Source organism: Toxotes jaculatrix, chromosome 11 (genome assembly GCF_017976425.1).
Source record: "Toxotes jaculatrix isolate fToxJac2 chromosome 11, fToxJac2.pri, whole genome shotgun sequence".
In the NCBI taxonomy this organism is placed as follows: Eukaryota; Metazoa; Chordata; class Actinopteri; family Toxotidae; genus Toxotes; species Toxotes jaculatrix.
In genome coordinates this window covers 17,779,874-17,800,852 of record NC_054404.1, presented here as the reverse complement: position 1 = coordinate 17,800,852, position 20,979 = coordinate 17,779,874, and the positions used below count along the sequence as shown (strand labels likewise).

Here is a 20,979-nt window from a genome sequence, read left to right as displayed (position 1 = left end):
AATCTATTAATCTTCCTGTTGTGAACACACAATAGTCATATTTAGGCCTTTCTCATCCTTTCACAACACACTCTGCCCAGTGGACAGCAGTACAAATACCCCTTGTCAGGAGGATCACTCTTTGTTTCACGAAGCCAATCATTTAATGTCACTCCAAAACACATTATTTTCATGCATTATGGATTTGCACCGGTCGAGCATATAGGAAAATGTGTCTTGCCAAGATGAATTATGTCTACACCTCCTGTTCCCTTGGGGACTCATTAGTGTCCATATCAGGAATGTTGGGAAAAGGCCATTGAAAGTTGCTGACTCTCCGTACATGTTTTGTCTACATGTCTGTCACTGGACCACAATGGAGAGAATGAGCGCTGGCCAGTCATTAACCCGATGGCCACTGCGTCCAAGGACCAGTCGTGACCCGTGGGGTTAACTCAGTCTGTGTTCCCCTCAGCGGAGCCAGACAATTGGGACTACTGACCTCTTTGGTCGCAGCCAGCTTCCAATGGGAGATAAGAAGGGATTTGGTTTAGTGCCGGTGTGCATACCTCCTTCCTACTGTAGCGAAAAAGAAAGGGCCTGTCTGAATAGTCAGACAGGACTGGATGTGGGTGATACAGCCACCTTGCATGCCATTACGGCCTCTGTAGATTTTCTGTGTCTCTATCTATTCATTCATTGAATACCACTTAAGTAAAGGTGACAGGTATGGAGCTCTAGAGCAACATATATTAGATGTTTAAAATAAATAAGCATAAAACACCGAGCACTTGCCAATAAGAATTGATAAAATAATGAAAAAATTACGAGTTGAGAATGATAGTGAGATGGGATGGATGGAATTTGTTCACAATTTGTTGGTTCATTTTTGTATTTTCTTGTATTTATTCATAGGATTGTGTATTTCATAATACCCATTTTTGTAAAATTAGCCATGGTGGTGTCCTCGAGGGTACAGTAACCCGGACCTGTAGTCATAGAATCTAGGCCGACACTGCACGAAACCCCCTCATTAAAACATCTGCGCCCTTGACTGTCAAATCGACCTAGGGTAAGCCAAGGAGCAAACAGCCATCAGATGAGTTGTTTTAAAGTGTAAAAGTACGCTGACTTGTTTCTGATAGAGGTTGATTGTAATTAACAAGTCAAATGGAGCAGAGCCGTGACAGATGTGCCATAAAGTGCTCAGAGTGTTTGCGTGTGTGTGTGTGAAGGGGGGGGAGTCATTGAGGCATTGCTGCTGGAGCCAGTATCCTTCACTTAACCTCACCGGTGCACTGCAATGCCTCCATACTGTTGTTGAGCGTGAGGTTATGTCGAAATTCAATTTAACCCACATGCACAGTAGGGTTGTATCAGCAGATATTAGACTGTAAACTGTGAGGCACTTTCTTGAAGCAGTATTTCCTCAAGGTGTAAAGATCTCAGAATGAAAGAAAAGTGTATGAGATATTCTGTTATTCAGGTTTTTTAGAGGGCTGCTTGATGCCGTCTTGTTCTGCTTTGTGTGCAGTTCTGGCAGGAATGTACAAGTTTTCTGGGTATCAGCCTTTTCACAGGAAGGAAATTTCTCCTAAACAGCCCTTTATCAATTGTGAGAAACTGTCTGTTTTTTTGTTGGTTCCTTTCATGTTGCCAGCTCACTGACATGAGACAAATTAGAAAGTCTTGTCATGGTCTGTAGTCTGTCATTGTGTTTTTTTTAAAAGCGCTGACAAAACATATTGGGAGGAGGATGTTATTTTTGTTTGTATTTCCACTGGTCCACAAATCAGATGATAATGAGTCTAGTGCAGTGAATATACTCTATGTGGTTTATCCTAGGAAAACCCAGAACTAGAACAGAACTTTGGCCAGTCGCACTTTCATTTTCAGTGTGTTTTTCAAAGTGGTGTGATGCAATGTATTATTCTGATTGTGTTATTATTTCATTTGACAGCAGCGGCAAGCTGTCAAAACCTTTTTAAGTGTTGGTTAGAAGAAATTGGAGGCATTATAACATTCTTCCAACAAGCTTTTTTCATTTTCTGGAGGTTTGTTTGGTTAAAATAAACTTTCTACTGCTTTCAGTGTCCTTGAAATATAAATATTTTGTCTCTTGTAGTTTAGTTCAGATTGTGCTTTTGAATTATGCACACCATTAAACCAGAATATTACTATGGAGTCTTTGTATCCACTTACTGAAGCACAAAAATGCCTGTACATGATGTTGCCTTTGGCCTATTCTTGTAACTCGCTGTTAGCATAGACATGGTAGTCTGTATCTATTTTAGACAAGCCTGAGATACTGGAGTTACTGGTGTGTGTGGGAACCCCTTTTTACACAGAGTGGAAGGGAAGGCTAAAGCAGAGAGGAGGATGGACTGTGCAGGGCGTGCAGTCTGCCGGGCTTTTCCTCGTACTCGGGGGCTGCTGCAGCAGCAGTATGATGTGTTTAAAGGGCACCGGTCCAGCCAAGCAGAGCTAATTCGAAGCTAGAGTAGTATATTCCATCTCACTTGTTTTTACCCCTTTCTTTGCTACATCATTTTGACTAGCCTTCCTTTTATGCGATTTGTAAAGGCTGTTGATGGAGTATAATGATTTGGAGTGACAGTGGCCTGATTTTTTTTTTCTTTTTCTTTTCTCTTGCTTCTGTCATCGCACTAGTCTGTCAATATGGACGAGATCAGTCCCCCGCCCCTCCTCCTCTCCTCCTCTCCGCTGAAGTGTATTGAAAGCTGCTGTGGATGTTTGGAGGTTAGCCATAGGGGGTGGGACGCTGTCCAGAGCTACAGGGGCAACACATTTGATACTGAATGCTAGCCTTTATATGGGTTTACTGCCTTAAAAGAAGAAGGAGCAAAGGGAAAGGAGATTACGTAACACATTCAGGCAAACACTGTCCTACACACTATGTTAGGATCCTAACTAGAGGCCCCCGTATAAGTAATTCTCACAATGCCTAACAGTTACACTGTGTGTTCATTCAGTGCTTACCTTCCCCAGGCTATGTTTACTGGAAGCCCATGGAACCTCTCTGAAATGTAAACAGGACTGCAGGGCCACATACAGTTCAGCACTGAGCTGTATGGGCCCGGGCCAAAACACAACGAACACACAAATGCTGGGTACACAGCCAGGTGCTGTATATCTGTCCACAGGAGCAGCTGTATAATTACACTGTTCTCATCTGTCTCGAGATAATCTGTGTTTAGGTGGAGAACGCAAACACCAAAGGTCAGAGGTCAAAATAAGCTTCCAGCTTGTTGATGGATTCACTTTAATATACTTACTAAAAGTTGAGAGTTTGTTCTTCTTTTTTCCTCCAGTGATACTTTGCTGGCTAAGGTCTTTGCGGTGCACATGCATTCACGACGTAAAACGCCAAGCGTATGCGTGCCAAGAATTCAAGTTTCTCCAGCAAAAATCTTGTTAACCAGATTTCTCCCTAACCCCTCCCTGATTAAGGAAGCATTAAATCTCATTAAATGACTCTAAACAAGGTTACCGCAGAAAGCCAACAGTAATGAGGTTAGTTAGATGCATGTAAACACACTTATTCTCATCAGGTCACACACGAAGATCCATTCGCTCAGGTGGTGACATTTGACATTTTCTGGGGGAGGGTAAAGAGAGAAATGAGTGTCAGTTAATTGTTTCCTGTCATTTTGTTTAATTTTCACTGAAAGGCGGCCTAGGTCTGGTCCTCCCTGAGGAGACTTATGTCCCCAGACCCTGCTCACACAGCCAGTTCCCTGGTTCGTCCATGCTGCTCTGTTTGTTGACTTCATGGATTGCTGCTGCACCATTGCTTTGTTTCCTCTTTGTTTTTGTTGCTGCACTGCAGAGTCAACAACATTGTATAATGTGATGGGTTTGTGAATATTTTCTTACCATAGACACTGTAAAAAGACACATCCCTTTCCTTGAGCATCTGCTTGATATGATTTTGCTCCAGGGAGTCCCCATGCTGGGAGACTGTCATTGTTATTGAATGGTAGTACAGTCTGTGCTTTCTCAGGGGGTGATAGCAATACTGAGAATTCAAATATTTCATATTTCGGAGGTGCTATTTCAAGGTCAGATGCATAGGGCTAAAGGACTCTGTCTTTCTTATTAACCAGACAGGTTGACTAATGTCTTATTTATAGCAACAGCCCGTGGGAGTCGTCCATGTTATCAAACCCTGCTGGATATAACACTGCATTCGCAGGCTACCTAAATGAAAGCAAGGCTTTTCTCTTGATACTGTTGGTTGGTTGACCCTGAGTGCATGTTGTACAGCTGCCAGCGCCTGGTGTTCTCTCCAAAGGCTGCCATCTTGGTGACATTCTTCAGAGCCTGCTGCAGTGTAGAGATAAGGAAGTGAGGAATAAGGAAATCTGAGCTTATTTGGGATGCTGTTGTAAATTCTGGCCAGCTCTGTGATTAAGGACAGACACCTTCCTGTGCGCATTTCTCATCTTGTGCCTGATCTCTGCTTGAGTGAGGTGGAAGTACATTAAAGAATCTAACTCCAGCTCTTTTTTTTATGTCATTCTGAATTGCATTAATATTAATGCCAAATGACTTCCATGTGCATTTACCAGTAAGGTCTCTCTGGAGGAAATGCTGCAGTAAGCAACACAACTGTACCTCTTATAAGTGTGGGGATGTTTGTATTCTTCCCTTCCCCCATTCATAGGAAGCGCCTCATCAGATCGTTGGCCTCGATCAGTTCTGAAGGTCAAAGGTCGCTTGATCACTGGGGGCTTCACGTCAGGTCAAATCAGTGCACTTGGTTCCTGGTGGATGGAATGAATTCATCCGCACTCATCTCCTTGGACACTTTTCCCCATTTAGCATTCAGGAAGGGGGATGGTAAGATGGTGGTGTAACGAGGTGGGAACAACAATAAAGGGAACATGTGACGGCAAAAAAGAACATTCGTGTCTCTTTGTCCTCTCAACACTTCCCGTACACTGTGCGTGTGTATGTGCACAGATATTTAGCAGGAGACGATGATGACCAGTTGACTGGAGGAATGGGATGTGTGAATGTACTGTATGTGAGGGTTTTTTTTTTTTTGTTTGTGGCAGCTGACTCCTCTCTAAATCAGCGAGATCAAGGATGTGCTGATGAGTGGCAGTAGAGAGGGAAGCAGATTTTAGAGTGCAGTATTTCCCCTGATGCTTTGGTGTATCATTAACATTATTAATCTGTACACGGAGGACAAAAGCGTGCCGTGTGATTGTGAACACGAGGGCGTCAGTTCATGCAACACTGCGTGCTTTTGTGTGTGTTTATACGTAGGTGCGTGTGTGTGGATGGCTCTCAGTGGGTGGTTAGTCTTTGACACCCTTTTAGCCACCACACCTCCCTTAAACACACCCACCACATGCCATGCCAGCTGCAGCTGTTGTGCCTCAATGCAAGAGATGTAGAAAATTCCTCTCACTCTGCAATTAGAGCTGCAGATTGCTGAATAGTGCACATTGCAATGTCCTAAAATTGCACTTGGTCGCCTTTCTACAACCAAGAACACTGAGTAAATAGAAACCGATGAGAGTGAATCATGAATACACCGGCCCTAGTCTGCCTCCGAGTTGACAGATTGTGTTTTGTGCAAGCTGCTCCTTGTGATGTGCTGTTACCCTGGTTAAAGAAACCAAAGGGTGGAAAAAGGCCTCATTGATGGGGTGGGTTTCTCACGCTTGACTGAGAATGTTCGCTTTCCATCGAGTCAAGTGGTGTATTGTGATCTCAACCAAAGAAATGCAAATATATAGAACAGATGTACTACCTCTTTTTTCCCCGTTTGTCGGCAGGAGTAATCCCTCACTCCGGTGGAGATTGTTTTGGGTGCACTCTGGGTGCAAGACTAAAGTGTTAACAAGGGAAAAGCCATGTCACCCTGGCACATGTGATGGCTGCCCGCCTTTCAGGGCCTTTTCTCAATAAGGCTAGATGCTCAGGATAGATAAATGGAGGCTTTTGTGGCCTTTGCCAGGGGGAGAACCACACAATGAAGGACACACACAGAGCAAGGTCTTTTCCCGAGAAAACAGCTAAAAGCAGTGTTTCTACAGTCCCTCCTCCTTTTTCTCTTTTGCTCCCTCCTTCACTTTCTCCTGTCTCTCACTCTTACTTGCTTCCCGAATCTTTTCCTCCTCCGTGAGAACTGAACCTTGCTCCCATAATGTTTCCATAAACGGGCTGAGGGAATGGAAATAACTCAGACCATTTCCCATTGCCTCCCTCTATCCTCTCTCCCCTCACTAGCAGTCTCTTTACAGGGCCGTGGACAGTACTTAAGCACACTTCCCTTAATGATGCACAGTGTTTTACACTGCTCTGAGCACTAGCAGGGTGCACGTTTAAGGCATCTCATACACCCTGGACATGGTAGCTTTAATATAGCTGTACTGTTACTACTGCATCCTTCAACATGGCCAGGAGACACTCAGAATTACAACTTATTTTATTCCTGTTCCACTAAAATCGTTTGGGTCATGTTTACCTTTCGGTCCAGCCATTATTTACCCGTCCCCGTCTTTCTACTCTCTGTTTCTCTTTTCGGTTTTCCTCTCCTTTCCCCTTTGTGACTCTTGGCACATTGTTGTCTTGACTGTCACGTTGTTGCTGTTTGGGGTTTTACATGTACATATGCATGTCGGTTGTAGCCTACATCTGCAGGCCATCCTGCCAGGACCGGGCAATCTCTCATGTGGGTGGCTGCCCTGGGAACAGATGTTTTTGATGCCACTTGTAGGGGAAACGCTTTGAAAGTGACTCCATAAAAGAGATGCCAGCTGCATGACAAACCAGGGCCGCCTAGTTCTCAGGAATTCTTTCGAAGCCATTTTCGCTCTGAGCTCTGGAAACATGGCCTGTGGAGAATAAGAAGAGTTTTCACTTAATCAGACTTTTCCCTTTGGAGGACTTCATTAATTACAGGAGGAAGTTGCTGTGCTGGAACATATGCTCCAGATGGCCACAGAATTGACTTTGAGAAACTTGTTGTTATTGTTTTATATTGGTACCTAGATTCTGTTATGTTTCTTTTTTCCAGTCTTTGAGGAGTAGTAGACTTTCGTTGTGGATGCCTACAGCGTGTCAACAGGTTGATACATTTTGGGATGTAACCCTTGTTACGCAGCTTGCTTGTAATGTTGCTTTCCAGTTCTCCAGCCAGCCGCGGTGCAGGCATCTGGCGTGCTCCATGGTCATCTAAAAAGCACTGGCAACTTTGCCCATACTGCTGTTAACAATATGGTTTCCAGCGTCAACTTTACTTTGCTTCCTGACTGCCTGCTGCCACTGCACACATCCGTGGAGCAGCACCCCTGATCTGGCATGCAGTGCACTCTCCCCTGCCAAACTTCCAATGAAAAGCAGCTCTCTGGCCAGTGATTATTATTCACGCGCTAATTTTAGCCCATGCAATCGTCAAAAACCCTTATTATGTGCCCTATGGATGAAGCACGTCATCTGTGGCGCACACGAATGTGCTGAGCCGGAAATATTGGTGTCTGCCAAGTTTTGCCAAAGTACAGTTTGTAGGTTGCGGTGGTAATGCTGGTGCTCTGCCTTAGGAGTTTTGTACAAATCCTAATCATATGTTCATAGGTAATGAAAGGGCCAAACTGCAAAATATAAACAAGACTTGGATAAAAACTGCCGAAGCCATCCGCAATGTGCCAGTATCAGTGTTGGAGTGTTCAAAAATTAATCCTTTGGTTTGCATTGCAGTGTGATTACAGGAACAGAAAGATTAGTTTGCTTGTTTTTTTTTTTACATATTTTAGAGGTCCAAAGAAATAAAATTATCCAATAATTTAAATGAAGCACAACATTTTAAATTTAAAGCATGTGTTTTGATTTTCCAGTCATTTATCTTCTGACCCCTCTGTGGGGAGATTGGAAATGACTGCTCTGAAATCAACAGGTTCACCTTTTTATAAATTTGGTCCAGTCCTGTTATTGCGTTGCTTTGTTTTGCTCGAAACACATGGCGTGAACAGCGTGTCTGTCCCTGTGTCTGTTCACCCGATCACCACTCATCTCTGTGCTGCTCTCTGCTCCTCTCTCCTTTCCCTCCCTTAACTTTCTGTCTTTGTTCTGAAGGGAGGTCTGCTGTCACTCAAGGCTGTCATATGCAGAAAAAGTTGCCTAGCAACAACACAGAGGGATGCGAAGCCACTGTTTACTCTCCACCCCCTCACCTCATGTGCCCACTACCCCCTTCTCTTTCTCTCTCTTCCTCTGTCGTAGAGATGGAGTGGCATGGGAGGGTAGTGGAGGCAGCGCAGCCTCCTGCTCTCTGATGAATTCAGACAACAGATACAGAACAAACTGAGAGGAGGAGAGAAGGTGGGGAGAGGGAAGAGGAGGGGGGCGGATAGAGGAGAGTGACATTCAGAGATGCTGTGTCTGCCTGTTGCCTGCCAGCTGCTATTCCTCCCTTCCTCTCTGCAGGAGGAACAGGCCATTTCCCTAAACAGCCCCTCTCCCACTCTGCATAACTAAGGAGAAACTTGTCTTACCACAGCATGTCGTTATCAGCAGGACTAAAAATACTGGACAGCAAATGTATCACATGCCTGGCTATCGTCACACCCTCATGAAAGAGGGCTCAATCTAAGCGGATACAGGTGCCTTTCATTCTCTCTGGATTATTAAATGTCCCCTGGTGGAAGCAATCAGACAAAAGTCCTTTGTTCCTCACCACATTATGCTGTTTTAACTTGTTTAGTACTGTAATTACATAGTGAGGCAGAATGGCTTCCACACTACCATACTGAGTCTGGTTGTCAGGTTGGCCGCAGAATGACAAGAGGTTGTTTTTCAGGAAGAATAGATGTGAATACAGAGGTAATATATGAATTTGTAAAAAGTCATCTCTCAGTAAAAAGTTTTGCTAAATGATTATGGAAAAAGGAAAAGTTCAACATTATGGGAAATATACCCTTCCACCTACTTGCCAAGAGCTGGATGAGAAGATTGATACTTCTGTCATATGAGTCTGCTAAAAATGAAGCTACCAGGATAGACAGGAGAGACTGAGCTCAGTTCAGCTTAGGCGCAGGGTGAAGAGGCTAACTTGGCTCTGTCCAACGGTAATAAAAATGTGTAAAAATGACAAGCTGTGTAGTAACTTCCTGGAGCTTCTGCTCAATGTCAGTTCACTTGGCCAAGAAATACTCACATTAATCTTTTCATCTATTTTCCAAAATGTCTAAGTACTAAAAATACATTCTTTTTGTTGGATTTTCACACGTTTTATCATATTAATTAAGATGACCTTTGTCCAAGCCCTCAGTAGTTCAGTATATTTCTTAAAACCAGTCAAAACTCTGCCCAGCATTTGAACTATAAGCTGTGAAAGATGTTTTTTTTAGTGTTTGTGAATGCAAGTCATCTGTATGTGTATCCGTTTGTGTAATGACTACCCCTGGTATGTAAATTACCCATCAGACCCGGTCATCCATGTGCAAACGAGCCATGCTTGTGGGATTGTGTGTTTCTCCACAGACCTCTCTGCACATGTGTGTAGGCTGATGAATAGTTTGTCTGTTTGCTGGGACGCAGTGACAAGAACTGCTAAGTGTTACCTCCTGGGGCTTCCCACTCTTCAAATAAAACCCTTTCCTTCCCCTCAACTCAAATCAAAGCTGAGAACCTGCGAGCAGAGGCTGGATCAAAGCAGACTGTGGCACAAAGACCTGTACTTGCTGCCATTCATTCAGCTTGATTAAAGTCTGTCATTTCCTGCTATTAACATGTTCCTACCTCCAACCAGAAACAGACAGAGCAAAGCAGTCATCAGGAAGTGGTTAGAATGACACTGTTTTAGTGTTTTTCCAATTAAGCTCGCAGAAAGTCAATTATGTTGCACTGTGCAAGAGGAGAAATATATCATCAAAACTCAATTTACTTCACAGAGTTGTTCTTCATTTAGCTTTTTATGTGTCCAACGAATGTTGACTTCCTCAGAAATAACACACTTACACCGAGTTATACCTGGTAGTTGCACAGCATAACTGCAGTCTTCTTGTTTTGGCTATTTTCGGGCATTAAAAGTGTTTTTCTCAGAGGTGGCTTAGTGGGTGCTGAGTTGGTCACCACATTTCATCACTGACTTCAAATCAGAGTTGACACACCACGCTCACCTCAAACAATGAGCATCGGTAAACAGCAACTGATCAAACACTTAAGAACAGCTGACACTGCCTGATGTCTTCTGTTAAAAGTTGAATTAGAACACCACAAAGGCCACAGCTTACGACCAGCTGACCTGCAGTTGCGTAAGAGGAAATAACTACTCAGAAATCTGGATTTGTAACCCAAAAAACAAGAACACAGCAAAAAAAAAACTAAATGTTCAAAACTAGCTCACACAGCTCTGTGTGAACTAGTTTAAATTCTCTTACTAAATGTTTTTTTAAAAAATGAATTGATAATATGTCTGTAATTGAATGGCGCTGTAAAGTTTGACCACTCAGCAACAGCCCTACAATGCTCAACAGTTGTGTCTGATGTCGACTGTTCAGCCCAGTAAGTTCTTATTTTTACCAATTTCGAATGGATTCACCTCTTACTCTCTTCCACTACGAACGAAATACCAGGACTGACAGTGTTAGTGCATAGCAAAGCAAAGCATAACTTGACAGTGCCATTTGCAACGTGTTGATAGACCACTGACTTATTATTTCCTACCAGGCAGGGGAAGAACACACATGAATGTCAGCAGTCTGCTTGCTGTCAGCCTTTGCAGTGTGTTTTATTTGAAGATGTGAGGCAGTGCATCTGTCCTTCTGTGTAGGATGCTAGAGTAGCGTCCTGCAGAGATGAAGTCCTTTGTACTAGTTTTCCTACGTTTTTCTCCTTTGCTCTTAGAACTATCACAAACTCTCTCCCCTCCATTCCTCCCCCCTGTGTGTTGCTCCCGCCTCTGCTGAAGGTAAAAAAAAAAAAAAATATGCGGGCTCAGCATATGGTATGTGGACAGAAGGATTATTGGTTTTGAAAGAAGGACAATTCTCCTCTTATCTCAGTGTGTTTAAGGTGGTCATGGTTGCTGCTCGCTCTGTTTGTCAGACAGACCTTTGTACCAGGCTGTAGTTCGTAGGAGAGGGAATGGATAAGTGGATTCCTCCATCTCCCGCCGCTCCAAATGTGAGCCATCGCAAGGAACTTAGAAGGTCACAGGCTTGACCTGGGCATCTTTTCCCAGGAACAATAGCTTTTCCCCCTCTTTTTTTCTTGTCCTTCCTGTCAGCCAGAGAAGAAGCTCTGAATGTCATGGTCCACTCTGTGCCCCCCATCCCCCCTCCGACCACCAACACCAACACCCAGCAGTCTCTCTCCCCCCACCCGCCACAGCCACCTACTTTTCCCTTACATATGCTAATGTTTCAGTCTCATTCAGCTGTTGGTGGCTTTGTCACAGGGGGAGGGAGAGGGTTGTGTGCATTAAGGGGCAGCTGTATGCATTTCACTAAATTGACTCCCCAATGGCTGCCAGACTTGTCCCGATTTCACTCTCTCCTTCTTCTTCTTCTTTTTTTTTTTACGCCGTTCTCTATTTTCTCCCCAAAATAGTCATTGGATAAAGGAGCAGAAGGAAGAGTTGTGGTGCTGTTGTTTATTTTAGCGGCTTTCTGCTGTGAAGTGCGGCGGATTTCTCTCTCCCTTGTGTGTTTTTTTTTGGGTGGCTTGTACTCAACAAGTGGCTGATGGATTTAATGCACTTGGATAGGATCTCCACAGTGGGCTCATTACCACAGTGGCTCACCGGGCTTTGTGTCCTCTGCTCTTAGGATTTATGGCTCTGATGAAAAAGGGCTCTCTTAATCAGGTAAGCATAGCAACCGTTGATGTCTAATGTTGGCCTTTCATGTAATGGTCTAATAGGAAAAAGTGTAAAGGCTAAATAACGCATATTGACCTCAGTTTTACTTGCATTTATGTGCAGAATTAGCTTTCTATAAAGTCTAATTTTTGTAGACAATGAGTATGTATGAGTGGTCTAGCCTGTGGTATATATCCGAGGAGGAATTTATGAGAGTGTGTTTCTGGCAGACACAGCACAAAATGTTCTTGCGAGGTGAATAAACGAGTGATTCATCTGTATATCTGTGCTTACTCCCATCCCCCTTACTGTTACCTTCCCTTCGCATCCTCCGGTTGACTAAACTTTATTCTGTGTCAGTTGTGGAGCTTCCAGCTGCTGCCCAGAAGTCCAAATTGTCTATCTCATGCCAGATTTCTGTCAGCAACACCAGACCAAGTGTGAAAACCAAACTTTGAAAAGAAAATGAGTACTGTTCAAGCGAGTAAGAGGAGGGAGAGCTGGCCCGTGGCGCTGACACGCTCTGAGGTCGCTCAGCCGGTCAGCATGTATAAATCCCGCTCCCTGAATGATGTGTGTGAATGTGTTTGCATCAGTGTGTTGGTTCTCAGTCTTAACAGTGTCACACAGCTTACCTACGTCCCTCCTCTGCTGCACTGTTCCTTGGCGATAATGTGACAATCTGGACTCTAACTGACCTCAGCAGAGGAGCAGAGGAAAGGATGTTCTCAGAGCTTTCGATCCAAACTCCTCACAACTCCTTTAACAGCTCGCCTTTTGCAAGATTAGAGTGCTCTTCTCACCATTTCTCTCCTCTTCCCCTTGTTTTCTTTCTCTCCTTACACTGAGAGAGAGTGCACTCCGCTGACAGGCTGTCATTGGTATGGAGGTAGCTGGGGAAGCAGCAGGCTGCTGGGAAGCGGCAGAGGGGGGATGTGTGCTGATGGAAATAGGTGGTGGTTTATTCTGGAGGCCTGCTGGGCCACATCAACCCTACATGTCCCTCTCTGTCTCCCAATAGCAGCGAAGGCCGGTGTGGCTAGGCCCAGTTTCGGGGGGCACAGATGGTCCCTTTTGGAGGAGGGCCACAGCACAGTGCTCTCTGTTCGTGGGGCTCCGCTGGAGCAGCCAAGAACAAACACGGTCTCCTTCTGTTGGGAACATACAGGAGCTTCAGTCAGTGAGACCTGAATAGGCTGTGGGAGCGACATGTAAAACTATGCATGTGTATCTTAGGTGTGATACTGATGCTTGTTGTTACGTAATAGTAACTGACATTCAACTAAGTGCTTCGTGATAGCAATGCATTCCTAATAACACGGTATTCCATTAGTCATATTAGTCAGTATTCATTAATTTTGTATCTGAACGGGGACTCTCTACTTTATCCTTAGCCAAGTTTACAACATCACTTGAATCTTTTAACTTGGTTCACTGTGGGTCTCTGTTTTCCGTGGCGCTTGTTTCTTTGTTCTCGTGTGAATAAACAGGGAAAATCTGTTGTCCTGTCTATTTTAATTCTCAGATCACCCTGAAACAACTAAAGGACAATGGCAGTGTGCTGCCTGGCAGGCGCTGGGCAGATAGCCAGCTGGCAGAGCAACAGGGCAGGAGACTCCCATTTTCAGTGCAGACAGGAGGAGGTCTGCCTCTCTCCCACTTTACCTACAGCCAGCACAACCACTATTGAGCCGTTTTATATGAGGCTCAGTCCAACTTAAGAACAGGGGCTCTTTTCTTTTCGTAACATGATTTTACCGCATAGCTCGGCTCCACACCTTGTCAGTGTGATGATTTGAAGCTACCGTCAGCACTGTGACTGTGGTTAAGGCTCCACTTGATGGATTGCTGTTAGTAATTATGTTGATCTTGGCAATGCATAGGTCGTTATTTCAGTGCTGCAGCTGATGCACAAGATGTGCTTTATGTTTGCATTAGAAATACAGATACAAATGAGTGATGGATGAAGTATCCACTTACTTGTAACAGAGTGACAAGAGGCAGGTTCTGTTTAAGCACCTTAAGAAGACCTGTGGTGGCTGTTTAACGAGCGTACAGCATGCGAGAACACTACTAAGTGATTGTTTTAGAAGCATAAATGCTGCGTTTGAACCATTTACATACGCAGCTTTAGGACATGCTGAGGTTCTTCACAATACAATCAATTACTCTGAAAGACTCAATTGATGTTTCCAGAGAAGCAGAGATGGAAGATATGTGCAGTCATGTTGCGTGGATCAGTATACGTGTAATTGGATTTACCTTGACTCCCCCTTCTTCTAGTTCACTGGCTTCTACACACAATCATGGTGTTTCAAGCCACTCTCATTTCTGGCAGACCCCTTTCCTTTGTCTCTTACAAAGCATATGGTTGATATTATGAGATGTGAATGTGTGCAGGAAATGAAAAGAATTTTTCCCTTTTGCAGTTTCTGTTGGGTAAATACTTACTGTTTCCTGAACCAAGTGAAATGGAGTCAGATCACTGGTGACCCCTGCGCTTTAGACTCAGCTGTAGCCAGCACATTCCAGATGGAGCTACTGCTAGCACGAAGCAGAGCAGACTCGGGGGTGTACTGGTGTATGAAAACAGACTCGTGTTCCTGTAAGCTGCCTCCGTGATAAGACAACGGCTGGAGGGAACCACCAGTCTAAACCACAAAGTCCACGGCAAAGCAAATAGTTATCTTTTGTTTAATTTTTACATGTGAGAGCCGTAGCTGTTGACAGATGAGGTGTGGCGATATGACTGCGTTGGAGGGCAGTGATCTCGGGTTAGCGCTGTAGCCACAGGAGCAAATGTCAGACAGTGCAGCCCACAGCATATCTCCTTGGCTGCTTGTATTCTGGCTGTTGTCTGCCTCATATCTGTGGAAAGCTGTTCAGTTTTCACAGGCTGTTTTGGAAGTATTGAAGTCTTTTTCTGGTATGAAGCAGCTTCCTTTTCACACAGATTCCTGTCTGGCCTGCTCAATGCAGAGGAGACACAGGTGAGAGGATTTTTACTTGAGTTTTATATAGATCAAAATGCAGACAGAGCATACAGTCTCTTCTGAAGTAGCACTCATGCCAGAGGTTAGACTCCTGCAGACACAGCGGTGCTTGTTTGATACAGGCTGTGTTCTCTATAAGTCTGTGCACCTGGGGCACTGACTGGGCATTAGTGAATGTGGGCATTTCCCACAGTGCATTGTGAGGCCCAGCACTGGGGAAATGATGAGACAGTGAGGGTATATGTTTATTCTGTGCTGTCTGACCTCCTTTTTTATCTCTTCTACTGATTGTTCTTCTGCTGTTGGGTCAACCTGGGTCTGTGCACGCTGAGCTGTAAACAAAAAGCCTCTAATCCGTCTCTCGCTTCTGCAGAAGCTGCCTCCGCTCAAACCCTCTCCTTTTTTTTTTAATGCAAGCACAGACACCGTGTGTGTTTGTGTGAGTGTGTGATTTCAGGCATGGTCAGTTAAATTGGATCGTGTCAGAATGGTGAGTGGTGATGACATGACACTGTTATGCTTTCTTATGGGAGATTTTAGCTTGGAGGGACACAGTACACATACACCAGTGTTAAAGTTGGCAACTTGTTTTGATTTAGTTTTAATCTTCAGTGTTTTCACGAAAATGCGTGTTGGATTTAGTGTAGCTTGAGTCAACAAAAACTAAAAACATTTTAGTCCCGTTTTCATCATACATTTTTAATTGTTATGTTCTCTGTGGATTTTGAGGCTACAGGTGTCCGTGTCCCTCTGATCTGCAGTAGTACGGACTGACTCATCTCTGTAGAACCAGATAGCATTTCCAAATTCTGCCTCTATAAACAGAACCACTCTCTCTAATTTAATGTGGTGCAGTTGTTCCTGCTAACCCAGCATTACTGCACCTATCAGTGCTGTTCACTGCAGAGCAGTGAGTCGTTCAGAAGCTGGATTCGCTCACTTGTTCACTAAAATACAGTTCAGTGGGTTTAATTTGAGAGGAGACATTAATACTGTGATCTCTGTTCAGTGAACATCTAGAGGATGGTTCAGAACATTAATCCTGGAACTTACTTACTTTTCCTGATAGCCACACTAAAGACAGACAGCCCACTGAAAGTAACATTAATGTTAGCTCCTAATCCACAGCAGTTGATAGTTACGTTACCTTTTTTATAAATGTTAGTGTTCTGCCTGCATGTTTTCATAGTTTGTCTCAGCTGTTTTGTTGTCTCTCATGTAATTCTCAGTGGGCTGAGGATGAATTTAGTCCATAGAAAACCATTTGTTTGTCTTTCAGATTATTGTTTACTTTTTATTTGTTGGCAAAAAAAATGTAACACATTTTCTGAGGTAACTTTTTGTTTGGTTTTAGTTTAATTTTTGACATGAAATAAGGTTGTCAACATAATTTTCTTCATTGCTTTCATTAACAAAATTAACAGTGACATGTACAGGCTGTCAAAATAGAGAGGAGATTGCAGATGAGTAGTAGTGAGGACTTTCAAAAATGGAAATGTCATGTCCTCTCAGGCAATATGGCAGATTTGCAAAAAATTAAAAGCTCTGCACTGGGCTTTGATTGGTGTAGTATATGTAGGCCTCCAGTTATTTTTGAATTTTACTTTTTACAAAGACTCTTTAAAAGCACCCTAGCTGTCTGAAAATGTTGTGATCATTTCAATAATTTCAGTGCAGCTCTGAGAGAAATTCATTCCATTAGTAATGTTGAACGAATACACAAGGATGTCACAAGACTATTGTTGTTTATTTTCTTTCTTTCTTCATTATTATTATTTTACACTGAAAACTAGTACTTATTTGTAGATATCACCTTTCATATTGCCTAGATTAGATATGAAGTACAAGTAATGTACTGTAGTTTAACATTTACAGAAGCCTGAAATGATCTTACCTAAGATTTTACCTGAATCACAGCCAAAATGCAAAAAGTGCCAAAATCTAGTGTTTGAAATATGGCACACATTCCTCTCCTCATCTGTACCAGTTTTTGCTTCCGCCTCCTCGTTTGGTTTAGGGAACAAACACATCCCCCTCTCTGTTTTTGGTTGTAGTAAAGCAGTAACAGAACCAGGCCTAAACAATCTTCTCCCCCCTGTCGAATGAGTTGTAACTTTCACTTCAGCTGGAGCTGGTGCAGCTTTTCATTTCAGATTTCATCGTCAGGATTTCTGCAACTCTCCGAGGACAGACCTCAATTTACACCCAACCATATTCATCAGCTTTTGATTTCAGCAGCCAAACCTGATTTGAAATTGGGTGTACCAGAGCTCAAAATGGCACAAAGTGATTCATGAGAAGGAAAGGGTGGGATACAGGGAGACTAGTGGGCAAGGGGTGGGTGAATTTGGCTGTCTGTTTGGTCAGTGACAGTCACATCCGTATATCCTCTCTAATGGATGATGCTGTCAGATGCCGCCCATCACTTGTGCAGTATTATTTTTAATTCTGTAGCTTATTACTTACTCAACCCCACTTAACCTAAATAAGTACTAAGCATCTGTGGTGGTTAAATTCTCATCCATGTGAATATTTTTAATGGATAACTAGGCTGGATATGGTTTGCTGTTAGTTTGCACATATTAGGCTCTGTAAAGCAGCCGGCTGGAACTCATTTCATTGGTTTCCTTACCTCCCACTGAGGGTGCGACCCTTCATTCACGCTGGCCATTAAAATCTCAGCATTACTCCCTGCAGGCAATATTGGCACATTGGGGTGTTCGGTTGGTGGTCTGACCACAATAAGAGAGGGTGGAGTTAGATGATTGGGTTCTTACCGGCTCAGAAACAGGGAGTTATCACTTTGTACAGGAAGGGGTGTGTTTGGCCATTAACAGCAGGGCTTTTAGCATCAGTGCTAATTTGAGGGTCAGCTGGTGGGAGAGTCCTCCCTGTTGTGAGGCTGAATTGTTGGACCAGTAGATGAAAGAGGAAGAAGCTGAATGGTGCATTTGGTTTTCTTTGGTCCATACTTTCATAGCCTCAGTCGGTGTGATCAGTGGTACACACACAGTCCTAACACCCCTTCACAAGTGTCGGTTATGGAGGCACTTGGGGAAGATGGTATGCCTGGTTTCCCAGGCCCCAGTAATGAACTCTCAAGGATAACATCGCCCAATTAATTGGTTCTGTGGTTTAATTGCATGAATCTCTTTGAGCAAGGTTTGGCAAAACTCCCATTCTTTTTTTTTTTTTTCTTCTCGCTCCACTACTTTCACTCCTCTTCTTAACCTCACATTCTCCTTTGCAATAACCCAGTTAAGGTAAAGAATCGCTCCACTGAAGCAGAAACACAAGTGTTTTCATCAGAGTGGCGATAACCGTGTCTGGTTGCAGTCATACCCCTCCTTCTCTTGCTGCAAGTGTGATGAATTTAATATCTGTCCTCCCCAAAACCATTGCATATACCCCTCCCATTCCCAACACGAGGTTGGAACAGCTGCTCACAATAGAGGATTGAAAACAGAGCTCCCACGTTGTTTTAAATCAACTCCTCAGAGGACGAAACACTAACACCGCGTGCAGCGCAAATTTGATCGGATTTGAGTGTGGAGTGACATGGAATGTGATTCATTGTTTTTATTGTAAGTTTATTGAGGAATCAAATGGCGGGCAGTGAAGCATAAGCAACGTGCCTTCGGGTTTGTTTGCTTTCCGCTTGGATTTTTTCCTTCCTCTCCGTTAATGATAAACACATTGTGACACATCCAAATGTCTGACTGGCTGCAGCGTCTCAACATAAAACAGCAGAAGGCAGGTAACAAGGAGCTCAAATAAATGGGGTTGTGAATGCACTTAGAAGGACTTGTAAAATTTGCTTCACATAGTAACGCTGCCTGACTCACTATATGACGAAGTCCATGAGCTGGAAAATTGGTGTAATCGTCTTGGCCTCTAACCTACATTGCACCCTAATTTGGCTGCAGGAGGGGAGGATGACTGCATCACGGCTTGGCCTCAGCTCTGGAGGTTGAAGCGTCTTGGGGACAAGGCCAGCTACTACTTCCTGCTTGCAGAGAACAGAGGAGTATTAATATGGCGCAATTACACAAGGCTTTATTAAAGATAATTGGCCATAATCACAGGCCTGTGTTCGCCCTGGGCCCCAGATTGGCCCAGCAGCTTGGTTGGGGCTAAATAAACATGTTTGACTTTGACCTGAGGAGCAATAGGCTGGTGACTGTGGAGGATGCTGCACTCAGTGGAATGTGAAAATTCAAGAAAGTGAAAAAGCATGGCTCGAATGTAATTGCCTCATGTGAAGGTTATGTGCCTTCTTTTACCTACTCTCTACTCTTTTACCTAAACTCCAGCTGAATAATATAATAGCACAGTGCTTTATATTACTTTATACTTCATGTACTATGTGGGCACTGGCTAAACCATACAGCTAAATTGTGCCTGTGATGGCCATACATATGCAAATCTTGATATTTTGCACAAATAATTGCATCTTCTCTGTGACTGTCTGCAATTTTAACATGTGATCTACTAAACCTGTGCAACAATAGTCCCTCCAGTTCATGCAGGTCTAAGACGTGTCATTGTGTGACATGTTTGGCTTCTCAGAGAACCACTGCTACCTGAAACGGGCTTTGCTGCCAACAAATCAGGCATGTAAAGGATTTGGCATTCCTCACAAGAATATTTTTAACGGGCTAATGGCATGCCCCTGCTTTTTGAGCAGACAGTATGTGCCTAATTTCTTGAAGTGCCATCAGCTCTGAGTGGATTAGTCTTAATAACGTTGTTCGCAAATTGTGTTTGCGAGTGGCGTCAAATAAAGCTTCAGTGTTAATGTATGCAGTGCTGTTTTGTAGAACATCCTTGCATTAGGACTTAATTTCCATAAATCCTGTTTGCAATTTATGTTTTTTTTCACTGTTAGTTCAAGTATCTAAGGAGCATCTGGATCATTTACAGAACTGCAAGAGAGTTGCAACCAAACCCAACAAAAAGACAGTCCACAGCTTTGTTCAGAGCGACTTCCTCTCACAGTGACAGCTGTGTAGAAGTCGTAGAAGTGACTAATGAGAAGTCAGTCGGTCTACTGAGTCTGCCAGAGTTGGCTGACATCATGCCGTGAGTCCCGCTCTGGTGACATGGCCTATCAGTGATAGTAGACTATTCATCTCAGGATGGTGGACAGAACGTGTTCACTTTTCTGACAGCGTATTAATATCTGCAGGCCCTTTAATCAGGCCACAGTGTCAGAGGATTATTTTAAGACCTGGCAGAACCGCTGGGCCTCTCCTCTCTGGATGAACTAAGATGAAAGACAGACTATCCAACATCAGAGACAGAAAATGAGTTCATTACTGTAATTAGGCCTCTCTTTCTCTCCCATCTCTCCTTCTCCATCCCTTCCCCCTGTTCACCAGGCCTTGTGTCTTAAACACCCATAATGGCAATGCATTACTCCAGTAATAAAGGGCTGTTAGCAAAGCAGACCGCCCACCCTCCATCTGCTGCTTCTCTTGTACACACAGACACAAAGGAAAGGACAGAAAACAGCCTCCTTCAGGTCAAACAGAAGATAGATTCTGCTGACCAAGAGGCTTGTGGCACTCTCCATTGGTTGAGGGAGCTGGGGGTTGGATGTGAATTGAGACATGGTACCACCGTGTTCATTAATCACTGTCGTAGGGAAAGTAGCTAATAGATAGAAGGAAAGGGAAACGCAGACCACCATGTTCTCTGGTTTATCCTGTCCTGTCCTCGACGTGATATAATGGCCAGCTCACCCTTTCCCGACCCCATGTAGCAGCACAGTCAGGCAGAGACTGGACACTATGAACATAAACAGACTAGTCTCCTGTTTTTTTTTTTGTACTAGGAAATCACTAACAGTGGGAACGTAGGGTGCTATATAACACAATCAGGAATGAAAAGACTTTTAAATTTGAATTGATTTTTAAATAATGTGCTTTTAAGGGAGGGGATATTTGCACTAATGCACTGTATTTATTTATTTTGTTTGTTTTTTTTTATTGCTGGGTTTATAGCTCGATGTTTGTCCATCTTTTTTTTTTCAATTTACATGATGACACAATACTGTCCTACAGTGATAATAAATGTTGTGTTGAGTGTTTTATTCGGTTTGTCTGTGTTGACAGCATTACACCCTTCTATATTTTTTTAGCTGCTCAGCGCAGACTACTGTGAGAAGTC

General features: G+C 43.5%; 1 protein-coding gene across 6 annotated transcripts in view; it reads left to right on the top strand.

The window, feature by feature from the left end:
• The window catches only part of LOC121189715 (signal-induced proliferation-associated 1-like protein 2), a 79,032-nt gene that overhangs the window by 4,985 nt on the left and 53,068 nt on the right, over positions 1-20,979 (top strand). The window contains exon 1 of one of the 6 annotated variants that reach the window (XM_041050111.1): positions 15,275-15,298. The exons of the other annotated variants lie outside the window; for them this stretch is intronic. The gene's annotated coding sequence lies outside the window, so the exon portion shown is untranslated. Of the gene's footprint in view, positions 1-15,274; positions 15,299-20,979 lie in introns of those variants that run through there. 6 annotated transcript variants of the gene reach the window in all.